At 35.3% G+C, this 8,130-nt stretch overlaps 1 long non-coding RNA gene across 2 annotated transcripts; it reads left to right on the top strand.

Moving 5' to 3' along the window:
• The first annotated feature begins 4,422 nt into the window (after positions 1-4,422).
• On the top strand, positions 4,423-7,924 carry LOC110793722 (uncharacterized). Of its 2 annotated transcripts, XR_008930806.1 has the most exons (9): positions 4,423-4,652; positions 4,763-4,840; positions 5,220-5,274; positions 5,683-5,714; positions 6,787-6,935; positions 7,033-7,095; positions 7,404-7,559; positions 7,649-7,736; positions 7,871-7,924. It is a non-coding gene; the product is annotated as an uncharacterized lncRNA (long non-coding RNA). The 2 variants fall into 2 exon arrangements; XR_002534770.2 differs by having other exon boundaries at positions 7,404-7,736.
• The last annotated feature ends 206 nt before the right edge of the window (positions 7,925-8,130 follow it).

Here is an 8,130-nt window from a genome sequence, read left to right as displayed (position 1 = left end):
ATCTTAAGGCGGATCCGGACGTGCTGTGGATTATCTACGGAGGGACGACACTTGGAGTCCTAAAAGACTTGTTCTTGTTCGGTTCGGGCGCAGCTAGGGAGGGCACGCAACAAAGAGTATGCATCCAAATTATGCTATATGATTATGTGTAAATAATATGTTGTCCTGGGTTAATGGTTGTTTCCGCATGATCTATGTAATGTCATATGTATCATAACCTAACATTGATAAATCTATCTTATTAGAATAATGATCTAACAGCTCTGTGTTAGTACATAAACAAGAAACAACCTACGATTAAAACACAAGTCCCGAATATGCTAGTCTTGGACATGAATGGAAAAACTAAAGAGCACATTGTTCTCATCTTCATGCAATTACAATGAAAAATGTTCATCAAAGGGATAGTCCGATGCAGCTCCAACACAAGTTTAACCCAACAATTTAAGTACAGGAAGGAGGAAAAAGTGGCGAACATAAATAAATTACCTCATTATTCGAGGAACTCTCAAATGTTCGAGCATTTTGCAGATTCGTATTATCAGTATCTGCAACTATGTAATATCTAGGCATATTATCCTTTTGTAGTTCCAACAAGAGATTAACCATTTCAGCCGTGTGGTCCCCTACAAGCATGATAACAGATACAAACAAAAAAACCAGGGACTGAATGACAAAAAATAATAGCGCGTATACAGATAGTTAGCAGGCCAAAGGTCAACACGAGTAGATTTCCTACGATAAAACCAAAAAAATTGTCACAAGCTTTGAAAATTGCTTGTCGTAACCCCAAAGTTTTTGACTGAACAATAAGTTTTGTATAATTAACACGTATACTAGGGACATTCTTTAGCCCATCATGCCAATAAGCTTGGAGATTGAGGGAGGAGTGTCTAACCCCATGCCCTGACTAAACTCATTTGCAAGCTCTATAAGTCTTATTTTATCTCATCCCAAACTCTTACTGGAATTATAGTACCAATGGCATGCCTGACATGTTGTTTCCTTGTTCTTTATGTATACATTTGATAGCTCATGCTCCACCTATGATCACAAGACGAAAAAAGAAAGTAAAAGAGCACAACATTAGATGACTCGGCAAACATTACGTAAGATAATAATTTCAAAAGAAAAACTCTATTATATATATTAAGGTTCCGAGTATTGTGGATGGCACAATGAAATTTCCAAGTCCCACTTGTGCAACATAAAACAATTATAAAAATTTGGAGATTGCTGGAACTTTTTGAGTCCCATTAACAATTATAGAAACTGTTTTTCTTTTCTTTATAATTATGGGTTTATCTCCTTTTTATCATGTGTTAGGTGGAGGATAGGATGGATGCATGGTATTTTTTTTAGCATTGTATAATGTGATGTTGATTAAATGTTTGCTAGAATGCTAGAATATGCATCTTAGGTCGAGCTTGTGTACACCTTGCTCTTACCCAGTGATTTGATGTTCCTTGTTACTCTGAGAATCTCCATTGATCTGAAATGCAGGTACAAATTGCTACTTGTATATGTTCAAACTTCAAATAATGTATCCTCCTCCCAACCCCTCTCCTGTATAATTGATCATCTCATATGGAATGTGTTTTCTGTGAGGTTGAATTTGAGATGTTCTACTTTCAGGTTTTACTGCAAGGATGTGATTAGACATGGTACAACTGATGGTTATAATTCTCATATTTATGCTGGTTGATTTACATTAGATTGTGTCTGTTACAAAGTTCTGCTAGTCTTTTACTATTGGTTTGTTTATCTTTCAAGATAAGGTAAAAAAGATAAAGTTATGCTACTTCTTTTACTATTGATTTTGTGACTCCAAGGTGAGGTTGCAAATATGTTTTCAAAAGAGCCAGAAGCTATGTTCATGAGTTGTAGTCAATAAGTGAAAAATAAAATGGTACGTTGGCTAATAGGTGCATACAGAGCCAACAGAGGTCATTGGGGTTGATGGTCCAACTTGCGTTTTACCTTGGTCGATTTTCTTAGGTGGTAGAGGTGGCTATACAAGATGGTAAGATTTACATACATTAGGACATCACATGAAAACATTTCTTTCTCTTTTCTAGGGTACTTTCAAGAAATGACAGTACCAAGTCTAAGTGTTTTTCTTGAGATTGATTAGAAAATATAAACTTAGACCATCTTTACAGGCATGTCCTCTAAAATTTTCATGCAAAAATGGTATCTCACAAGACTGATTAGTAGATTACCCATACAGTCATCAAATACTTTAAAAGGAAGAACTTTTGTTGGATATTAGTCAAGACATTATGTATTATTACATGGTTTTTGTTAAGGGACCAAGATTCCTCAATCCTTACCCATTTCTGTATATCAGATTATTTCTCTAGGTCTCTGTGTAACACCCTAATAATTCCTTGCTTTTTATAAAACATTTTCTGACTTAAAACACAGGAATTACCAAGATATTACCGCCACCGTGATAACGGCGCGACTAAGGCTATTTACCAGAATTACGCAGCGGAACTAACTAACTTTCAAACATATTAAATAAATAGTTAATGGTCATTAAAACAAGTTGGAACCGTTGAGGCCCAAATCCAAAGTATTAAATCATTTAAAAATCCATTAACTGTAGATAGTATTAGTCATGACTATAAATAATAATAGAGTTTATAAATACGGAAGAACTAAACTCTCAACTCGAATCCCATAATAACTTCTCCCGTAAGTTATCTCTACAAACCTGCTTTATTAAAGATCTACTCCCCAACAACGCAAATGCAATTGATCGATCATCATAGGGTCATTAAGGCAAAGGCCATAACCAGAAGACATGAAGCACGAAGTCAGCAAAAGCTGAGTACGAACAAGCTAGAATAACATTCAATCCTAACATGCTTCACTCGACAATTAAATAATCCACATGCAAAAGCCATGTAATAAACAAACAAACATGGAGACAAGACTCGACACTTGACCCGACTCTTGACTCACAGATTAATTAAAAGTAGCTTCGAACGGGTAAAGTAAAGTATCCTCAAAAGGAAAGAAAAGGGTGATGGGAGCCAACCATACACCAAAATAAGTCGGCCTACTACCGACAGTCGGGCCATACCGACAGGAATTCCAATGCACAACGGTAGAAAAGAAGAATGAAACAACGTCTTGTATCATTCTAGGAGTACAAGTTTTCGGGCAAGAATCCCCCATTGTTCATACTCAAGGTATATATGTTCCAAGAGTTTTGAAGCTCTTTTGGGTTACACTTTACGTTAATTAGTATATTATGTTCAAGGCGACTCAAGACTCTACTCAAGACACAACGTACAAACAATTGAACAACTAAACAATTCAACAATGACTCTTCATTATTTTAATTCTTTAGGACTTGTGATCAAACATAGACTCAAGTGAAATTACTCCCATTGTTCCTTCTCAAAAACACTGTTTGAGATAACCCGACATTGCCTATTAACAAGCGGGGGTGTGACCTTAGCACGAATTGTCCTTAATTCAATTCACATAGACTCTCTAACATATTCTACCCCTTGCTAGAATATATATTGCTCACTGGCAATATTCGATTGGCTCAATATTTATGCTAGACATCCTGTACTATATCATAATAATAATAACAACTTGCCTGCGCAATACTCATACATGCAAACCAACTTAAACAACATGCTTGACATAATTCAATGATTATAAAAGTCCATAACATGATAGTTCAATAGAATCTATAAAGCATAATTCAATTCATAAGATGCTCGTTCACATAGATTCAATAATAATAATAACATGCTAGTTCTCAATATCAAACATGAATTCATAATAACATATTCATTCCCAATCATCAATCATGAATTCACAACAACATATAAGTTCACATGATTGGCATTCAATACACTTCATAAAGTCCTCAAGGGATGGGTGGTCACCCTAGTCTTGCACGTACCTGGAATACCTAAGTACGGGGGCCACTGTTCGAATCACGACTCAATAGAAATCAACTCCTATAAACACAAAAGGAGAAACTAAATTATTATCCATGTTTACTAAATTTCCAAAAAATATTTAAGATTCTAAAAACCCTTAGTTTAATTAGAAATCATTCATTAATCGTTAATTTAATAGTCTCAAATAGTCAACTCAAGTCCCAACATAAAAACATTGACTTTTTAGCTTTAAAACCATTAAAAACCAACTTTTTAAAGCTTATAAACAATCTGGAAATTGAAGTTGATTCCCATAACACTACAAGAAAATGGAGTATATATTGACGCTTTTGCTATGATGTTTTTATGAAGGGTCACAATATTTTTTTGATCACTAAAACTAAAAATGTATATATTGACGCTTTTAGATGTCTAAACAAATATTGACCATTAAAAAAGTCACAATTTACCAAAATAAACATATTTTATAACACGTGTTACTCCCGCTCATTTGAAAATTTCAGGGATAACTCCCTGCTACACGGCATCCACCAAATTCCCAACCGCCTCCACTCTCAAACAACAAACTGGCTGCTCCCTCTATTTTTCAACACAAAATCCCAGAAAATGCTCAAAAATTTCCCAGATATTTTCATTGAATTAACGATCTCCTCAACTCAATTTTAATTATCTCATTCTTTCAAGTACAAATGGAAATCTGGAGAAGCCTGTAATTGCAAGGTAATTCTGACTCTTCACCCTAATTTCATCCTTAATTACAAGGTTCTTTAGATTTCACGATTTGATTTCGTAATTGCAATCTCCAACAATTCGTTCGAACCCAATCACAGCGCAGTAACGGAGCCATCGCAGGTCCATAACAGAGCTATCGTCGCCCCATAACTGAGCCATCGCTGCAAATTTCGCCGGTATGTTCTTGATGTTATACCGCATTTCAAGTTAATTGTACAATTACTTTTTGCAATTGAATTTTAGGGGAGAGGTGTCAATGGAAGTATGGGGCTAAGGAAGGGGATATTTTATGAAAACCATGGACTCAAGAATTCTACAGATTTTTTTGGACCGTTAAATTTTAAGGGGAAACATATTCTAATTAAAAATTCTGCAATTTGTTCGTGTTTGTTGTGAACTTCCATAGTGAACTGAGTGAGTGTATACTGTAAATTTGGGATTTCAGTTCTGAATTTTAGGTTTAATTTGTTGTTTGATTGAATTTTGGGAAATTTAGGGCTAGTAGTTTGATTTGTATTAATTGATTTGACTAGAAGTTGATGATGATTTCTATAGGACGAGCAGACCTCCGCCACCGCTACAAAGTCCTATGTATGAATTAAGATCCAAGGTATTCTATTTCTCTCTCTTCTCTTATTAGGTTTGGTGGTTGTTTCGATTATTATTGAGTAAAATTCTTGTATTCTTTATTGTTTTCTCACAATTCAGAGCTATGTACTCCACCAATTGTGAATTTTTGGGGTTTTGCAAGAGGTTTTTTTTATTCATTCATGGTTAAGTAAGTAAGAGTTACATGGAAATAAGGTGTGACAGGTGATAGATCAAAATTTCACCACTAACTAAATTAGAGGGTTTTGCTACCCGACCATGTTCCTGTTTATAGTTTGCTTTGATGTTAGCAACATAATTAGCTGAATTTGCTTTGTCAATTTTACGTTTTCATGTATTAATTTGCTGTGATTTGCAACAATCAATTATCCCGATCTTAGCGACTAACATATTTTTTGGTTTATTACAGGCCTCATCTCTGGTAAAAATCATGAAGAAGAGGTATGGCATTTAATGCAGCTACTATATTTTTCTTACTACTCTATCGTTTGACTAAATTATCTTTTGAACCTTTAATAATTGATGCTGATTGAGGAATATGTTAAATTTCTTGGGGCATTAGAATTTTAGCATAAGTTGCAGGTTTCTATGACTTGGACTTACTAGTTCTTTAACTAGTAAAGTCATTAGAGGATGAGTTTGAGCTGCTAGGAATAGAATTATGATCAAATATTACAGTTTTCTTATCTAATAATTTTGATCTCTTCTGAGTTTTACAGTCTCAGTTGTGTGTATTTAATTGTAACTTCAAAGGATATGGTGAAGACTTTCCATGGGAACCATCTTTTTTATGGAAATTTTTGTTCCATTTTAAACAATACTGCGACATTAGTTTCTTATTAAACCACGTATATACTCGCTGAAACGATGAAAACTGAATGAGAGAGGGAAAGAGCGTTGTTAAGTAACCAAGCAGACCCCCTATGTCATACTGTCTATCAAATTTATGATTTTATATTTGCAGTAAGGACAGTGAACCCTGAAGTGTTCATTTTCACTCTTACTCTTATGTATCTCCGACCCTAAGCTTTTTGTTGCTGGTTGTGTTCAAGAATTCTTCATAAGAAAGAGAAATCATTTTTCTTCTAAAAACAGATGACATCATCGGATCTGCACTTGTAACTTGCAAGCCAGCGTTGTAGTTTCCAGTAGCGATCAGGGAATACGTCAGTTATCAATTCAGTTAGAACTAATAATTGCGCATGGAATCTGGTGTAAGTTCCAGAAGCCTGACAGGATATGATATTGTAAAAAGTTGTTAACCATTCAGGGTTGTAGTCAACTAGTCGTCATGTTTTTCCTCAAATCTCTGAGTGATATTATATCTGTGCCATTGAGTTTTCCCGTGTTCCCAATACTAAGAATGAGACTTTTTTCACAAATGCTTGCAATTGGATTTTTTTGGCCTGAAAAAGCTAGTTTATGGGATGTATTACAGGTTGTATTTCAAGTAAAAAGATAGATGCAAGTGTCAAACTTTGGAGTTTTGTTTATTGCTCTGTCTCTGATGCAGGTGAGCCCATGTTGCACTATTGTTTTCTAAGAAAGAAAAATAACAAGCATTTTGAAAAGATGAATGCATGAGCTGTGATGCTCAAAGATTGTGTATTTGGGTTCATAATTGTACCGTTCCGTGCAACCAAAAACTACGATCTAAATTTTGTGAGCACCAAGATCTCTAGATGATCAATACTTTGCTTACATTCAATTTATATGATATGATCGTATGAACTTATTTGCCCAATCTTATTCTGACCAGTTCATTATTCTACGTACAAAATCAACTTGTATTCCTGCTGGTGATACCGCGTTAAATAGCTTGGTAAGTTACTCCTCCGATCTACATTATCTTTTGAGTACTTCACCGGGTGCTTGATTGGTTCATTTTTAATTATTTTTAATACTTGTTCAACGGTCAATAAATTTGATATACTTATGTCTGCTCTTGAGTATTATACAATTATTGACCGCCTGAGTTTTTATATAGTTATTGTTGGTTATATTTCAGTGAGGAGGTTGTTATATATGGTTGTTGTTCCTACTACTGTCCTTTTGGGGGAGACTATTAACCTGATGACCTGATGACTTTCGTGTGCCCTCGATAGGAAACTAATTTACGACTTTTTGCAGGCTTGTTCACATGTGGAAAAAATGGATGGTTGCCATCAAGTTCAGAGTCATATCTCACAACAGGTGCTTCTTCTGACCAGTCACAACGCAGAACCAAAAAAAGAGAATCACTGTGAAGCAGCAATGCAGCTTGAGGGCGGGGTCAGCGCGCTTCTGGTATAACAACTTTTGCAGACTCACAAAATCACAAAGAGCTTATTTATAAGCCCTGTGCAGGTGGTTTCAGCTTACTTACTTTCCTGTAGATGGCGAAAACCGAAATTGTTGCTCATATCTGGTTTGCAATCTCTGGCAAAAATGGCTGCTTGCTCGGCTACCTGAACGGTTGAACAGGTACTGAGTACTAGAATTGGTGTATGTGTGTTATATTAAAATATCGTAGGTTTAGTTTTGAAATTACTCAAACTGCATGTGGGTTTGTCCAAGTTTATTAAGTTTGTTTCAAATCTCACTATCGTAAATGACAGGTTGTATCAGAAGCCATTAAGATCTTTCTTAAAGTGATATGATCAATAACGTCGTGAAGGAAATAATGCCCTTGGTCCAAGTATGCATTCTATGTTAAGTCTAATAAATGCGGTTCAGTATTAATTAACAAGTTAATAATTCAGTGAGATCAAGTGAGCTGAATGCCTAGCTAGAGGCCGCTTCAGTTCAAGTGGAATTAATGATATTAATCCACAGCTTACTCTTGACTGAACCCGTAGGGTCACACAAATAGTACGTA

Source organism: Spinacia oleracea, chromosome 3, assembly GCF_020520425.1.
Source record: "Spinacia oleracea cultivar Varoflay chromosome 3, BTI_SOV_V1, whole genome shotgun sequence".
In the NCBI taxonomy this organism is placed as follows: domain Eukaryota; kingdom Viridiplantae; phylum Streptophyta; class Magnoliopsida; order Caryophyllales; family Amaranthaceae; genus Spinacia; species Spinacia oleracea.
This window is presented reverse-complemented; position numbering and strand designations above follow the sequence as displayed.